Source organism: Canis lupus, chromosome 30 (assembly GCF_011100685.1).
Source record: "Canis lupus familiaris isolate Mischka breed German Shepherd chromosome 30, alternate assembly UU_Cfam_GSD_1.0, whole genome shotgun sequence".
Lineage (NCBI taxonomy): Eukaryota > Metazoa > Chordata > Mammalia > Carnivora > Canidae > Canis > Canis lupus.
Window position 1 is genome coordinate 36,350,147 of NC_049251.1, and position 17,492 is coordinate 36,367,638.

Consider the following 17,492-nt stretch of genomic DNA (forward strand, 5'->3'; position numbering starts at 1 on the left):
GAATCATTTGGATTTCATTTTCTGTGAGCCATCTGTAATTATATGGATTGTTTTTTCACGTTCTTGAGGGTACTGTTTACAGCACAAAAGTTGTTAATCTTACTCTAGTTCATTTTTCTTTTTTTCAAGATTTTATTCATTCATGAGAGGCACAGAGAGAGAGGCAGAGACAGAGGCAGAGGGGAGAGGCAGACTACTCACAGGAGCCCAATGCAGAACTCGATCCGGGACTCTAGGATCATGCCCTGAGCCAAAGGCAGACATTCAACCACTGAACCACCCAGGTGTCCCTTTTTTTTTTTTTTAAGATTTATTTATTTGAGAGGGAGAGAGTGCATGAGTGGGTGGAAGGGGCAGCCGGAGAGAGAGAATCCCAAGCAGACTCCACATCGAGCTCAGAGCCCAACAGGGGGCTCAATCTCCCAGTCCATGAGCAGAAACCAAGAGTGTGACACCCAACTGACTGAGCCACCCAGGCATCCCTCAAATATTGAACTTCTTTTGTTAAATTTATACCTAAGGATTTTATTCTTTTAGATACTGTTGTAAATGGAATGTGTTCATTAATTTCGTCTTGGAGCCCAAGAGATGCATTGCTCAGAAGAACTAGTGACAATTTTTGGCAGCCAATCTAGCACCAGTTCCTGGATGCATATTTAGTTATCTTGGGATCAGATTTTGTTTTTTATTTTTATTTATTTTTTATTTATTAATTAATGAGAGACACACACAGAGAGAGAGGCAGAGACACAGGCAGAGAGAGAAGCAGGCCCCATTCCGGGAGCCTGACATGGGACTCGATCCCAGGTCTCCAGGATCAGGCCCTGGGCTGAAGGCGGCGCTAAACCGCTGGGCCACCCGGGCTGCACAGATTTTTGTTTTTATAGATCAGTTTAAAAACACAAGTTAATAATCCATTACGGGGAAAGAGCATTGCCCTAGAAGTTAGGCAATTGTAATTCTAGTGCCAACTCTCTTGTTGGTCACTTAGGGAACACGCAAGTCCATTTTCTCTGTGGAGCTGCAGTTTCTCCTTTTGTAAAATAAGGGACTGGGGCACCTGGGTGGGCCCTGTCGGTCATGATCCAAGGGTCCTGGGATCCAGGGGAGCCCTGTGCATGTCTGGCTCCCTGCTCAGTGAGGAGTCTGCTTCTCCCTTCCCCTCTGCCCCTCCCTCTGCTCATGAGCACTCAAAGAAATAATATCCTTTAAAAAATTTTAAAAATAGGGGATCCCTGGGTGGCTCAGCAGTTTAGCGCCTGCCTTCGGCGCAGGTGTGATCCTGGATACCTGGGATCGAGTCCCATGTTGGTCCCCCTGCATGGAGCCTGCTTCTCCCTCTGCCTGTGTCTGCCTCTGTCTCTCATGAATAAATAAGTAAAAATTTTTTTTTTAGTTTTTTATTTATTTATGATAGTCACACAGAGAGAGAGAGAGGCAGAGACACAGGCAGAGGGAGAAGCAGGCTCCATGCACTGGGAGCCCGACGTGGGATTCGATCCCGGGTCTCCAGGATTGCGCCCTGGGCCAAAGGCAGGCGCTAAACCGCTGCGCCACCCAGGGATCCCCAATAAATAAAATCTCTTAAAAAACTTTTTAAAAATAACTGAAATGAGGGGACTTCTTAAGTCCCTGCCAGCTCTAAACCTAGTCAGTTCTACTTGTTTGAACATTCAGGGGATCCAAAGGCATATTATGAAGATTCTAATTTCCAATTCTCTCCACTGTTTAAGAGAGATTATGCATGTGGAGCTCTATTATCTCAGAAGAAAAGTTCTAGGTGCGTCCATAGAACTCGTGGGAGCGGTATCACTCTGATGGTCACTTGGAACAAATCTCTCTAGAAAAAGTGGTGACAAAAGCCATAAACATATGGACAAAAGCCTCTTTGTTTACCAAAGTTAAATGGTTGTGCCAGCAGCTACCCCCAAGATGGTTTTGGCTCTGACTCTAGGTTTGGTAGGATATTGCAAACTCCCCGCACTCAAGCCAGCTTTCTAAGAGTATAAAGAATTTTATAACTTTTTATAACTATCGGTTGTGGACGATTTGTCTTAGAGTGATTCTTAGTTCAGTGCATTTACTGTCCAATGTCTTGACCTCCTTCCTTCCATGCAACTGTCAATTTCTCCTGTGCCTCAGTTTCCCATAAGAAGCCTAATTCATCTTCCTAATCCCTTGCTATTTCTACCCACTTCCGCTTTCAGCTCCTTGCTTCAGTTGCCCTGGGCAGACAAGCATCCAACACTGGCTTTTTCTCTTGCTTGGCTCAGGAAACGTGGTCTTGGAAGCCTTATTCCTATTAAGACTCAAAGGTTCACAATTCCACCACAGCCCAGATTTCGACAGAGATCTTGATCCATAATTTCTTTAAAATTCCTGTATGATCCCATTTTCTTCTGGTTATCTTTCTCTAACTCAAGCCTAGTATATTCCCTAATCCATAGTTTCTCTCCACCCCATTCCCTCTTCCCTCTCCATTTCCACACACAAATTCAACTACTTTGACTCCCTTCTACAATGTTTCAGTCACATTCTTGCCTAGCAGTGTTACCATTTAAAAACTTCACTTGCACTGAATAATAAATAGCTACTGTTTATCTAGAGCTGACTCCATGCCGTTTTATAATAATAGATGTTATTCAGTGTTTTGCATATAATATCTCAATTTTTACACACTCCTGCGAAGTAATTTCTATCAATTTCTCCACTTTCCAGATGAGAATCAGAAAGATTAAGTGACCTACCAAAGATTACATAACTAGTTAGGTGGTGACCCAGGACCTGAAATCGCTTAAAAAAAATTTTTTTTTTAAATTTTTATTTATTTATGATAGTCACGGAGGGAGAAAGAGAGAGAGGCAGAGACATAGGCAGAGGGAGAGGGAGAAGCAGGCTCCATGCACCGGAAGCCCGATGTGGGATTCGATCCCAGGTCTCCAGGATCGCGCCCTGGGCCAAAGGCAGGCGCCAAACCGCTGCGCCACCCAGGGATCCCCACTTAAAAGAATTTTTAAATTCCATATAACTAACATACAGTGTTATATAAGTTTCAGGTGTCCAATATCGTGATTCAACACTTCCATACAATACCTGCTGCTCATCACAAGTGCCTGCCTTACTCCTCATCACCTATTTCCCACTCCCCCACCTCCTGGTAATCATCAGTTTGTTCTCTAGAGTCAAGAGTCCGCAGGGGCTCCTGGGTGGCTCAGTCAGTTAAGTGTCTGCCTTTTGCTCAGGTCATGATTCCAGAGTCCTGAGGTCTAAGCCCTGCATTGGGGCTCCCTGCTCAGTGGGGAGCCTGCTTCTCCTTTTCCACTTGCTGTTCTCCCTGCTTTTACTCTCTTGCTCTCTCTCAAGTAAATAAATACAATCTTTTAAAAAAGAGTCTGTTTTTGTCTTTTTTTCTTTGTTAAACCAAACACTTTGATTCCAGAGCCTCCACTATATTGCTTCCCATAAAAATATGGCTTAAAATGAGGGGTGGTGGCTCAGCGGTTGAGTGTCTGCCTTTGGCTCAGGGCGTGATCCCGCTCCCTGGATCAAGTCCCACGTCGGGCTCCCTGCGAGGAACCTGCTTCTCTCTCTGCCTGTGTGTCTCTTGTGAATAAATAAAATATTTTTTAAAAAATATGGCTTAAAATAAAAAGCAGTAGATTAAGAAGAGATGAGGGTTTTATCACTGTAGACCGATCATGATCTTTCTGATTCCTCATTCTAAAATAAAGGGATTGAAGTAGAGATAACTAGTATCTCATTTCATATTATTCAATGATCCTGTTGTATGAAAAATGTATTTTTGGATTTTTTTTTTTTTGACATTGCATGGAAAAGTTTAAGAATTTCACTCTGCTCTCCCGTATCTTCATATTTATTCCCAAACTAACTTACATACTAACAGTGAAATACAGCCATGTGTTCTAGTTCTATTTCTATAAAACAAAATGGGTAGGATAAAACTTTAGAAAATTTCAAATCTCATCCCTATTTATTTTAAGACCTGATCTCTCCATAGTGAAAAAAGGGATGTCTAAAGGTGGAAAATTATTGTGGTTTTGCCCATGAAATCAGTGTTTCTTTGGTACATATCATATAGTTTCCACAGCTATAACAGTCAGTTATTACATGTTGATCCTTGAAACATCGATCTATTTTATCATTTTTTTTTCTGATTCCATGTTCCTATTTATTTCTTGAATTCATTTTCTCTAATGTTTATCAAGTCTAAGTCCAAATCACTTTTAACAATTAAGATTGAATTAGGGGCGCCTGGCTGGCTCAGTCAGCAGAGCATGTGACTCTTGATGTGCAGGTCGTGAGTTTAAGCCCCATAGGGTATATAGCTTACTTAAAAAAAAAAATCAGAAGAATTGAGATTAAATTAGAAAATGTTTCTTTTCTTTTTTTTTTTTTTTTTAGAAAATGTTTCTTAAGATTGTATTTATTTATTTATGGGAGACACACAGAGAGAGGTAGAGACACAGGCAGAGGGAGAGGGAGAAGCAGGCTCCCTACTGGGGAGCCCAATGAGAGACTTGATCCCAGGACCCAAGCCAGGATTATGACCTGAGCCAAAGGCAGACACTCAACCACTGAGCCACTCAGATGTCCCTGAATTAGAAATTTTAATGACTCCAGAACTAAAATTCTTTATTCCTTTAAGCTGAAATATGTTGAGATCATCAAGTCAAGAAGAGAGAGCAAATGGGGATAAAAGAGTAACGCCCTTTCACAAATAGGCACACTTCCACAAACTGAAAACAGGTCTTTCAATGTCTGTGTGTCTTCAGTCCCTTTATAAGAATTTAAGGGTGGGGGCGCCTGGTGGCTCAGTCAGTTAAGTGTCTGCCTTTGGCTCAGGTCATGCATGATCTCAGGGTCCTGGGATTGAGGTACCCCCCCACTCTGCCCTGCATCCATCCAGCTCTCTGCTAGGCGGGAAGTCTGCTTCTTTCCCCTGACTCCCATGGTACTCTCTCTCTCTTTCTCTCAAGTAAATAAACAAAATCTTTTTTTTTTAAGACCACTTATTGCAGGAGTATTAAAACAGGTAAATAAAAATTCCTTTAACTGAAATATGATGGTTGCATAACTTGGTAAACCTATTAAAAATAATTGAGTCATACACTTAAAATGGGTGAATTTTATGATAGGTAAATAAAATGTTATAGCATGCACATTAAAAATCCTCTTATCTTGCTTTCTTTCTGCCCATACAAATGTAAATACACCATATGATCATCCTCTAATACTGATTTTAACTTTTTTACACCTCACATATCCAGATATCAAGACCATCTTTACAGATCAAATATTTTCATACAGTATCATTTTAAAGGTTTAAATTGTTTTTAATTTTATATTATAATTTGTTTAGCCAATGCTCATTCCCTGAACATTTTTGTAGCTACATTTTGATACAGATTTCCCTGGGTTAAGTTACTAGAAAAAATGTTACTGGATCAAAGGATATGATCATTTTAAGATTTTTCTTGCTTATAAACTGCCCTCTAGAAAAGCTGTACTAACTTGTACTCTTCCAAGTCATCCTTCTGTTCCTATTTCTCTCCCGTCACAACTCAGTTTTAGAATTTTATAAAATCTCTACCATTTTGACAGGTGAAAATTGTATATTGTAATTAATTTCCATTTCATTTACTAATAAAATTGCTTTTTTGGTTATTTATTGGATATTTGTATTTGCATTTATATCTCTGTCATCTCCCCAAACACACTAGATATGTGTTATATGTCTTAGTAATTCATGAGATTTTCATACATTAAATAACACTTTGTCATACATGTTGTGAAGATTTCCCCCATTTTGTCTGTCTTTTTTTTTTTGTCTGTCTTTTATTCATGATTTTGCTTTTACAGAAGGAAGCATTAAATTATGTAGTCATATGTATTAGTCTGTTGCTTTGCCATTGGTACTATCCTTGATAAAGTTTTTCCTACTTCCAGATTAAATATTCACAGCATTTCTTTTTTTTTTAAAGATTTTATTTATTTATTCATGATAGTCACAGAGAGAGAGAGAGAGAGAGAGAGAGAGAGGCAGAGACACAGGCAGAGGGAGAAGCAGGCTCCATGTAGGGAGCCCGACGCGGGATTCAATCCTGGGTCTCCAGGATCGCACCCTGGGCCAAAGGCAGGCGCCAAACCACTGCGCCACCCAGGGATCCCATTCACAGCATTTCTTGTACTAATTTTATATTTTCTTTCCTTATATTTAAATATTTATCTGGATTTTATTTTGATATATGACATAAGATTAGGATCTAACTTAGTAGAAAGAACATTTTAACGGGGAAACTAGTTAGATCTTTACCATATTTGTTGTATATCTTCTAAGTACAGAAAACTGTGTTGTATATGTATTCTATAGTCATAAATATGACAGGAATAGTCTCTGCTCTTATGTAACTAAACTCAGAAAGGGCAGACATACAAGTTTGGTGAGTGAGTGCTTCAAAGAAGTGCTAAATTCTACGGTCGTGTATAGTAGGTGGAATCTAATCAGTTATGCTGGCACCTATTGAACTATTGAAAGGAGATCTTTTGAAGTTGAAGGAGAATTAAAAAAAAAAAAAACAGTAACAACAAACACATATTATCCCAGAGTATCTGTGGGTCAGAATCTGGGTGTGGTTGGGCACCTGGGTGGCTCAGAGGTTGAGTGTCTGCCTTTGGATCCCTGGATTCTGGGATCGAATCCTGCATCAGGCCCCTCACAGGGAGCCTACTTCTCCCTCTGCCTATGTCTCTGCCTCTCTCTGTGTGTCTCTCATAAGATAAAATCTTTTAAAAAGCCCCAAATTAAAAAAGAAAAATCTGGGTGTGGTTTAGCTGGGTCCTCTGTCTCAGGATCTCTCACAAGGATGGAACAAGGTGTTGACCAGGGCTCCAGCTTCACTGGAATGCTTGACTGCATGCAGGAAGATTCACGTTCAAGTGTGCTTACATGGTTGTTGACAGGATTTAGCTCCTTGTGGTACTTTTGAACCAAGGTTTTCAGTTCCTTGCTGAGGATTCAGTTCCTCAGCTGGCTGGAGGCCTCCTTCAGTTCCCTGACATATAAGGCTAGGAGGGTTCAGTTTTGTCCTGGGGTGAGCACTTCAGCTTTGATAACCTGGTTTGTAAAGAGGTGTCTGTGTGGTGTAAAAATTAGCATGGCATTTGTATTCCTAACTTGTAACTGAGGACTAAAATGAATGTGAGCACATTGTGAATTTTCAGGTTGGTATACATTGAGTCTGTATATAAATTAATAGGTGAGTGAATTAAGCATTCACAAAGAATGAATTACATATTGAAGAGAACAAACATGTAATTCTGAAAAGTTTATGATGACTAGAGTGAGTAGAAGTTGAAATGATTTATGAACTTGAGTTTCTCTTTCAACCACATCCTGGGTATAGCTTCAAATTATTTTTCATTCTCTCCCTCCATTCCCATCACATAGACTGTACTGTGAATATACTCCCCTGGAGTTGTACAGTGTGGCAGCCCTGAACTCAGCCACACAGGCATGGATATATCCAGTTATTGGATTTTTAAAATCTACTGCTGTGCATTTTATTTTTAGCTCAGGAAATGTAATTTTAAAATTATATTTAATCTTTGGCAGATATTTACAAAAATTCTGAAAATAGAATTTGACTGCCAATCTTAGTCTTTGAAAGTGATAGTGTTAGCCTCGTGCATACATCCTCAACAAGGCCAATACTGACCCTAAGGGGGCAAAAATTGGTTCTGGGTGTGTGTGTGTGAAAAAAGGAATATTTTTACATATAAAGCACAGATACACAGTCTATCTGTGGTAGTAAAATTTCATAGGGGGTAAGTGACTAAGATGGAAAGGTTTAAAAACATTCCTTAGGAGCTGATAATGAAAAAAAGGTTGAGAAATACTACTCTTGTGTTAAGTTAAAAGACAGCTGGTAGATGAGCTGTCTTGCAATAGATTATTTCCTGTATCACTTCCTGTATTAGAATGTAAGTTTCTTAAGCGTAGGATGTATAACCTGTTTTGTATTTTCAATAACACCTACTACAACAGTTTATTTTCAGTTGCATTCAGTAAATGTATACTTAATTAATATGGAACACATCTTACCCTCCTTGTACCCAATCTTGTGCCCCATAAAACCTAAATGCAATGATCAAAATTAGTTCATTTTTAAAAAATTTTTATTTATTTATGATAGTCACACAGAGAGAGAGAGAGGCAGAGACACAGGCAGAGGGAGAAGCAGGCTCCATGCACCAGGAGCCCGACGTGGAATTCGATCCTGGTTCTCCAGGATCGCGCCCTGGGCCAAAGGCAGGCGCTAGACCGCTGCACCACCCAGGGATCCCCAAAATTAGTTTAGTAAAAGCAAGCAACATAATATAGTCTCCCTCACAAAAATCCTAGGAAAATAATGACAAACTATTAAAAGAGTGAAAAATCTTAGCATAGCAGGAGAAGCACAGACTCTGGAAACAGAAAGATAAATCAGGACTTGATTTCTAGCTCTACCATTTGAAAGTTGTGGAGTCTTTAGTGAAGTTACCTGAGGAGGAAGGAGAAAGAGGACCAAAAAGAATGGGAGAAGGGAAATAAATATAGAAAGAGTACAGAGATGGGACGCCTGGGTGGCTCAGCGGTTGAGCGTGCCTTTGGCCCAGGGCATGATCCAAGATCCAGGATCGAGTCCCACATAAGGCTCCTGGCAGGGAGCCTGCTTCTCCCTCGGCCTGTGTCTCTGCCTCTCTCTCTCTTTCTTTCTCTCTCTGTCTCTCATGGATAAATAAAATCTTTAAAGAAAGAAAGAGTACAGAGAAGAGACAAGGGCATTGCTGAAAGTCTTATATACACCCCAAATTGTAGGTATATTGACCTGCTGGCAGTTCCCCAAACAGGTCATGGCTCCAATATGCCATATTCTTTCACACTGATATATACATACATACTTCTTATTTCCAGAACATTATTTTTCCACCAATATTCAGCTCAAGCCACACCCTCCTTAGAAGGCCCTCCATGACACCCTTGTCTGCCTCCTACACTGAGATGCCTATCTTCTTGCTCCCCTAACATTCAGAACATACCTTATTATGATGTTTATCATATTGTAATGTAATTAATGTTTTACATGTCTGTTTCCCTCACTAGTCTGTGAACATCTCGGGAAATGGTTTTATCTTCTTATTCTCAAATCTAGCACAGTGCCTAACATATTTGGCGAATGAACAATGGGCTTGTTGAATTAACTAGTAAAATACAGGCATGCAAGAGGAGCACAGCAACATTTTCAGCAATTTGATATATAAGGGCCTGTACTCTTCAAAGCCATTGCTTTACAATTGAATAAATTCTACTTCAGAAACCAATATTGCATTGTATGCTCACTAACTAAAATTTAAATAAAAAAAATACAATTGACTGGATAATTATCTTTGTATACATTCTCAGGTCTAAAAGAAAACATTTTCTCTGTCCAGTAATCATAAATGCAACAAGTATTTCACATTGTCAGTTGATACAATCCAAAGAGGAAAATCTTACTGTTACTCCTTTTTTTTTTTTTAGATGGGGAAACAGGCTCTTAAGTGGTTATGTAACTTGCCTAAGATCATATACTTAATAAGCGAGGATCTTGTTCTGGAGCCTCTCTATAATCAATCACACTATAGTGTCTCTCAAAGTTAGCCAGGTGAGACTATTCACTTCAGTACAACATTGTTCTGTCCGATCCTTTCCACCTGCAACCTCCTACACACACTCACCTATAAGAAAACAAAGGCTCATGATCATACATGTACTTTGTTATTGTTCAGCCAAAAAATGTGTCTGCATATACCTGGCTTTGCTTAATGTAAAAAAATACCAGCTAATAACCATGAAATAACCCTTTGGGACTATTCTCTTTTAACATTTAGACAGAATGTAATGATTTTAATTATTTTATTGACCTTTGACATTCTTTAAGATGGGAATTCTGTTCATTGCTTCAGCAGCTGAGTGTGTTAAACCACACATGCAACAATTTTCATGAAAGCAAAATGTGAAGCAGTGTATAAAGACTTCTGGATGAGAAGTCATGTACCACAAGCCCTCCATTACTTCCTTATTGGTGATGTCTGTGAGGGTATAGTTGGGAAGAAAGAATTGACAAACCGGTTCCTGCCACATTGTGAAATAACCATAAGGAGTGGCATCTGGTTCCTGGAGCTAGAAGAGGTGACTATGTCTTTTAAATCATGGTTACTGTCTCAACACAACAGATGAAAAAAAAAAAACAAAAGCAAAAACAAAAAAAACAAACCAAGAGGGGAAACCCCCACACACGAAAAAGTTTTAAAACTGAAAAGCTTTTTCATTTCTGAAAGCTTTGGGGTCAGGTGGGCCTCTCAGGTGCCACTGTTCTGGGGTACCCTCGGTCACTCCAATCTTCAGGTCCTTGAGGCATTTCCATTTCCCTTTTGCTCCCTGCTGCAGTCCTTTACCAATTCATAACCTGGCTGCATTGTATCAGTTGCATCCAATCTGCTGACTGCCAACAGCAATCCTCTTTTGCCATGAAGTGTGAGAAGCTAAGCTAGTTCTGGGAATGTGAGAGGTGATGTGGGCATTTGCCCTGGAGAAACTCTAGATCAGGAGAGCTGTGGAAGACATGCACGTGGGCCCCCTCCTCCTCTTCCAAACAACTTTCATGTTTTTTTTTTTTAATTTTATTATTATTTTTTTAACTTTCATGTTTTCATGGAGACCTGGAAGAATGAACAGATAAGAACATGAACATCAACGTTGACATAACATCGACAAGATTCAACACATTTGCGGTAAGAAGACAGTAAATGTCTATTGGTCTACAGCTTTGGTTTATATTAATTCATTCCAACATTATAAAAAACCTGGAAGTTTATTAGGAATGGGAGCTAAATAGACTACTTGTGTTCTAGGCATCAAGTGCCTAGTTTGGAATGACTTGGAAAAAAAGCAGTCTCTCAGCATGTGGATTAGGTGCTGGTAAAGACCGGCTAGGAAGGATGTCAGGCAGAGGGAACAGCAGATGCAAAGGCATAAAGGTATGAGAAAGTCTGGCATACAGTGCTTTCTTAGAACACCCCAGTCTAGGACGTTTGTCTCCTTTAACCAAACCCCTTTAGCTTTTACCACCTGTACCATTCTTCTTGGCTTGTGATTTCTTGTTGTGCAGTTACCATTTTTTATGGCTAACATTTTCATTTAAATCTCTTCTCCCTAAGTAATTTGATTTCTTAGGTGGCAGCCTTTCTTTCTTTCTTTCTTTCTTTCTTTCTTTCTTCTTTCTTCTTTCTTTCTTTCTTCCTTCCTTCCTTCTTTCCTTTCTTTCTTTTCTTTCTTTCTTTCTTTCTTTTCTTCTTTCTTTCTTTCTTTCTTTCTTTCTTTCTTTCTTTCTTTCTTTCTTTCTTTCTTTCTTTCTTTCTTTCTTTCTTTCTTTCTTTCTTCTTCTTTTTTTATCTCTCCTGAATGCCATTGAAAGGTGCTTTGCACTTGGTAAACACTACTAAATATTGATTCGTTGACCAAAAAAAAGTCATGACTTAGATATTTTAAGTTTTCATTAAAAACGCTAAGATTGTATCTACAAGAATAAAGCAGGACTATGTAAATGGAGGATAACACATTTACTTATTCGCTATTCTATTTTTATGACCTATTTCCAAGTAGGAACAAACATTGCATACAGTCAACATTTATGCTGCCAATCTGGATAACTGTAGGCTTAATAGCAGTTATTCCATTATAACAAATACAGAGGTGTGTTTTAGAACAGGAATAAGATCTGATTACAATTACAGAATTGCATGGTAAAAATAGTGGACTTCAACTCTGAAAATCTGGATGAATCAAAACTCTGCATCCATTGTGAACTTTATTTTTATGATTTTTCATCTTTGAGCCTTTTCCCTTATTAAACAAAGTTAAGAATTCCAACTTCACAAGATCTTAAGGAGTAAATGAAAAACATACACACACCTACTCTGGCATAGAGATGCAATAATATGTTTGTTCACTTTCTGCCCATTATTTGTCCATTTATTCAAATACATCCATAAGCCAACACAACAAACTACAAATAGTACAAACCACAGAGCATTTCTTTTGAAAACTTATGTTATAAACCTACTTTTTTTTTTCAAGTGGCTAAGTCATCAGGACAAACATGCTTCCTTTTGGGGGGATGATCATTTGCTATTTTTTGCTGGAGTATAGGTACACATTTAGGCCAAATTAACATGTTTTGCAATTACAGGGAACACAGACACCATGGTACATTTTGTACATTTGTCTAATTGCATGAGGGCATGTATTCTGCTTCTAGTTCCAGCATTTTCTTACCACCTGTTGTAGATAATTACTTAAAAAAAATCTTAAGTTTAATAATAAGTCCTTAGACCCTGTATTCTGGAAGAAAGATAAGGTAGAGAAAGGGTTGCAGTCAGGAATCTCAGGTTCTGTTTCGGTCATTAATATCTCTACCAGACTTCTAATGAAGCATATAACCTCAGTTTCTCTAAGCCTTGTTTCTATCAAAAAGAAATGGTATGATATGGGGCACCTGAGTGGGTCAGTTGTTTAAGCATCTGCCTTCAGCTCAGGTCACGATCCCAGCATCCTGGGATTGAGTCCCATGTCCGGCTTTCCTGTTCAACGAGGAGCCTGCTTCTCCCTCTGCTCCTCTCTCTGCTTGTGTACTTTCTCTCTCTCTCTCTCAAATAAATAAATAAAATCTTAAAAAAAAAACAAAAAAAGAAATGGTGGGTTGCCTGGGTGGCTCAGTTGGTTGGGTGTCTGCCTTTGGCTGGGGCCATGGTCCTGGAGTCCTGGGATTGAGCCCTGCATTGGGCTCCCTGCTCAGCAAGGAATCTGTTTCTCCATCTGCCCTTCACCTCGCTTTTGGTGGCTCTCTCTCTCAGATAAATAAATAAATTTAAAAATCATTTATTTATATATATATTTTTAAGATTTTATTTATTTATTCATGAGAGGTACACACAGAGAGAGGCAGAGACATAGGCAGAGGGGAAGCAGGCTCCTTGCAAGGAGCCCAATTTGGGATTCGATCCCAGGATCACGCCCTGAGCCAAAGGCAGAGACGCTCAACCGCTGAGCCACCCAGGTGTCCCATAAATAAGATCTTAATAAAAAAACTGGTATAAGATCTACCTCTCAACAATGATGTAATGCTTAGCTGTGACTTATTAATAAGTACACAGACAAGATGTTTTTAAAGAAATCTAAAGTACTCAATTAGTTTATTAGTATCTCTCTGCACTTTTGCTAAAATTTAATCTTGAATTTATATTAAAATTAAAACTTAATTTTTTTTAACCTCCTGCCTGGTAAAACACAAGGAAAACAAACATTTTTTTAAATGCAAAAAATGCTGCATTAAAACAAATTTTATAAACAACATGACAAAAAGTAATTTCTTTCCATTTAGTTTTGGAAATAGTGTTTTAATTATATTATGGAAAAATTTTTGGTGAGGTGCCAAGTAAGGTGACCAATCATCCCAGTTTGCTTTAGATTTCCCAGTTTTAGCACTGAAAATTCCACATCCCAGGAAACCCCTGTTCTGTACCAGCTGGGATTGGTTCACCCTAGTTCTCTGTCATTAGTAGAGGCCATAGCTTATAGCTCTGTATATCTGCCCTTAGAAAAATTCCAGGACTATTTTAATTTCTATGTATCTGAAAAGCATTTTCATATTCTATTTGAATTTCATTCAATACCATTTGGTGAGCATATTTATGGAGTTTTGCTCTGTCAGTGGATATTTAATAAATGTATACTAATATCTTTTTTTTTATATACTAATATCTTTTGACCTTATCCGGACAAGGGGGTAATGGGAATACTTAATTAACAATAGCAATTCTTTTGGCATCAAGAAAATACTAACTTGTCTGTTCTTTTTTCAAGGACCTTTTCCTGCTATTTACAGATTACTGTACTTCTACTTGGTAAACACCATAGCTGAGAAAGCAGTACCCCAGCAAATACCTTTAAGATCAAGTCACTTAAAAAAAACATTGTATGTGGGTCATCTCTTGGACAATTTGGGGCCAGAGAGAAGTTGTTACACTGGTTTCCTTAAATAGCACTACAACCTAACCTGATTCCAAGATAATTTCCAAAATATCAATGGAATGAGTGTTGCTGATAATCTGGTTATGAAGGTTTAGCCATCAATAAGAGGCCCCAAGATTCAGAAGCCCTATGATGTTGCCCATGATATTGACCAAAAAAGAAGTTATGCGGCTATGGAAAAGATTTCTGAGAAAAAAGCCGACCAATATTCTTTCTTAGAAAATGAGGATGATTGAGGACATGTGCATATTTACATAATTCAAAAAAACCAATTAAAAGGTTATAAATCCAACTTGGCTATAGTTTTCCCGCAAGGTGCAAGGTGATTATGACACTTTTTTAAAGTTCTAATTTCGTGAGCACTTAATATTTGTCAAGTGCATTAAATGCATTATTCATTTGATACTCACAAATAATCTTATGAGAATAGGAATCATAATCCTCCACAGTCAAGCTCAGAGAGGTTCAGTAATTTGGTTAAGGTTATAGACAGCAAGGGAGGGGCACAAGCACATTTAGGTCTGTTTCCTCCAAAGCCTAAACTCTTAACCTTTAGCCTATGCTGCTTGTCAACATTGTTGACATAAACTCTGAAAATTCTATCTTCAGCCCTACCTCCCCTGACCTTCTGTCTTGTACACTAGTAGATATAACTGCTTATTCAATGTCTCTATGCGCCTAACAAGCACTTCAAATTTAACATGTTTCAGTAAATGGCACCTCCATTCACCCAGTTACTCAAGCCCCAGACCTAATAGGCATCCTTGATTCCTCTATCAACCCTACAGTCAAGCCATCAACAAATCTATTTGCTTTACTTTCAAATTATACCTGAAACTACTTCTCATCATCTCTACTGTCACAACTCTGGTCCAAGCCATTATTATTATTCACCTGGACTACTGAGATAGCCTCAGAATTGGTCTCTGCTTTCATAGTCCATTCTCCACAAGGCAGCCATGGTTCTTATTTTCTTCTGGCCATAGTTATTTTTTAAAACGTGTATTATATTGTGTCGTTCTTCTGTTTAAAACCTATTAAAGTTAAAACCCATTAATAATGCCTCCCTTTAGGCAGCCCAGGTGGCTCAGAGGTTTGGCGCCTGCCTTCAGCCCAGGGCCTGATCCTGGAGAACGGGGATAAGTCCCACGTCAGGCTCCCTGCATGGAGCCTGCTTCTTCCTCTGTGTCTCTGCCTCTCTCTCTGTGTGTCTCTCATGAATAAATAAATAAAATCTTAAAAAAATAATGCCTCCCTTTGCAATAATGTAAACTTCTCTTTTACCCCCTGCCTTCATAGGCCTTCTCTGACTTTATCATTTAACTCTTTTTTTGCTCAGCATGTTTGTCACATTGATCCTTATGATTTGTCTGTGATGTAAAGTTATCTACTTCGAGAGGATTTGGAAAGACAGCAGTGAGGGTTTGAGAAAACTGGTGAAGGTTTGCAAGTTGTCTAGAGAGGGAGGACAATTCAAAAAAAAATAACAGGATTGCTAAATGGTGTTGATGGTTCAGTTGTGCTGGATGATTGGAATTTAATGATAAAATATGTAATTATGCAAATTTATCCAGTAGTGGTCAGCTGCTCCAGTACCAAAGGGAACTATAAGGATGGTAGGATTCATCCAAGGTAGGGTAAGATGAAAAGAAAAATGAGGCAGAGGAGTTGAGGGTACTGACAAGTGTTACTAAACTTCCCCCCCTACACATGTAACAATGGGGATGGGGTAGAGAGAAGGGTTGCTAGTGTCCTCAGCTTACTCCAGCTGTGGCAACAACCTGGATTTGCTAAGTAGAAACAGAATCAAAGGACCAAGACCTACCAGCACTGATGTTAAAAGCTTTAAATTACAAATCCTGATTATTTTAGTAAATCTGATTAAACATTTACAAAATGGACAAATTAGTAGACGCTTATTTACATTTTAAAGGAATTTTTCGACTTAAAAAAATCAATTTCCAATGGGTATCTTTCGTTTTAACAATAAGATTTATCAGTGAGTTAGGGACTCAGGTTTTGTTTTTGTTTTTTTTTTTTTAAGATTTTATTTTTTTATTCGTGAGAGACACACAGAGACCGGGGTGTGTCTCTGTGGGACACACCGGGGATCCGGGGACCCCGGGGTCACGCCCTGAGCTGAAGGCAGGCGCCAAACCTCTGAGCCACCCAGGTGTCCAGGGATTTAGATTTTTAAAAATGTCCAGTCTGCCCAATCCTTGAGAGTATCGCAAGAGAGTGCTTTCTCAGGCCTGCCTCTTCCTCCTTCAGGACACTTCTCTGGTTCTCCTGTCTTTCTTACAAAGATTTAAGTCCACTCTTAGAATTGCATAAAACACTCTTACTGGGATCCCTGGGTGGCTCAGCGTTTTAGCACCTGCCTTCGGCCCAGGGCTTGACCCTGGAGACCCAGGATCGAGTCCCACGTCGGGCTCCCTGCATGGAGCCTGCTCCTTCCTCTGCCTGTGTCTCTGCCTCTCTCTCTGTGTGTGTCTCTCATCAATCAATAAATAAAATCTTTTTTTTATTTTTTATTTTTTTAATAAATAAAATCTTAAAAAAAAAAAACAACAACACTCTTACTGTGCTGGTCCCTAACTTGCCTGTTGTTTTCCCCTTTACCCCCCTCCCTGCACTATAAGCTGCTGCAACGAAACTACTTTACCCCTGCTGTGCTTTTGCTTCTGTTATTCTCTCAGGCCAGATCCTCCTCCTACCTCCCCGGTTAAACTCCTGGCCGCCAATCGACACGCAGAAGACACAACAACACCTTTCTAGATAAGAGGCCAGCACTGCCTCGCTGCTGCATTCGGTCCGTGCAGTTACTTCCATTCCTGCTTGTCTTGGGTTACATTGCGATGCATTTTATACACTGTGTAGCACCTGGTCTGTGTCATGCATTATAAAGCGTTTCCACGATTGACGTTCTAGGTCACCCCGCCGCTGAAGCAGGGCGCGTTCCGTGGCCTCGGTCAAGCCCCTTTCCCTCTGGAGCCTCAGACACGCGAGGGCCGCGTCCTGTGGCTCCGCGAAGAAGGCAGAGGGAATGGCTGAGCCCTCGCACGGCGCTCGGTTAAGGAAAGCCCCGACTGTTTACATCGCTTAGGGTCCTGGATAGGCAGGTGCCTACTGCGATGAGGTCAGGAAACCCTCCTCTGAGATGACGTCACTGTCAGCGACTTCAGAGCCCCCGCTCGCTCATCCGTACGGGTGCACGGAAGCAGAACTACTCAGAAAGGGGGGGGGGGAGTGGGGTGGGGGTTCACCTGTCCCAGGTCACAGGTTGCGCATGAAACCGATTTCCATTTAGCAGCTCGGGCAACGGCAATTTTAGCTCAACAGCCGCGGACTTCCCCGAAGG

General features: G+C 39.7%; 2 long non-coding RNA genes across 2 annotated transcripts; one reads left to right on the forward strand and one right to left on the reverse strand.

Moving 5' to 3' along the window:
* Nucleotides 1–8,806: 8,806 nt before the first annotated feature.
* LOC119866936 lies at nt 8,807–16,598 on the forward strand. The gene is made up of 3 exons (XR_005381858.1): nt 8,807–10,231; nt 10,760–10,833; nt 13,964–16,598. It is a non-coding gene; the product is annotated as an uncharacterized LOC119866936 (long non-coding RNA).
* Nucleotides 9,939–17,387, reverse strand: LOC102156741. Its single transcript, XR_005381857.1, has 3 exons — nt 16,797–17,387; nt 15,026–15,165; nt 9,939–10,761 (listed from the first exon to the last, which is right to left on the reverse strand). It is a non-coding gene; the product is annotated as an uncharacterized LOC102156741 (long non-coding RNA).
* Nucleotides 17,388–17,492: the final 105 nt, after the last annotated feature.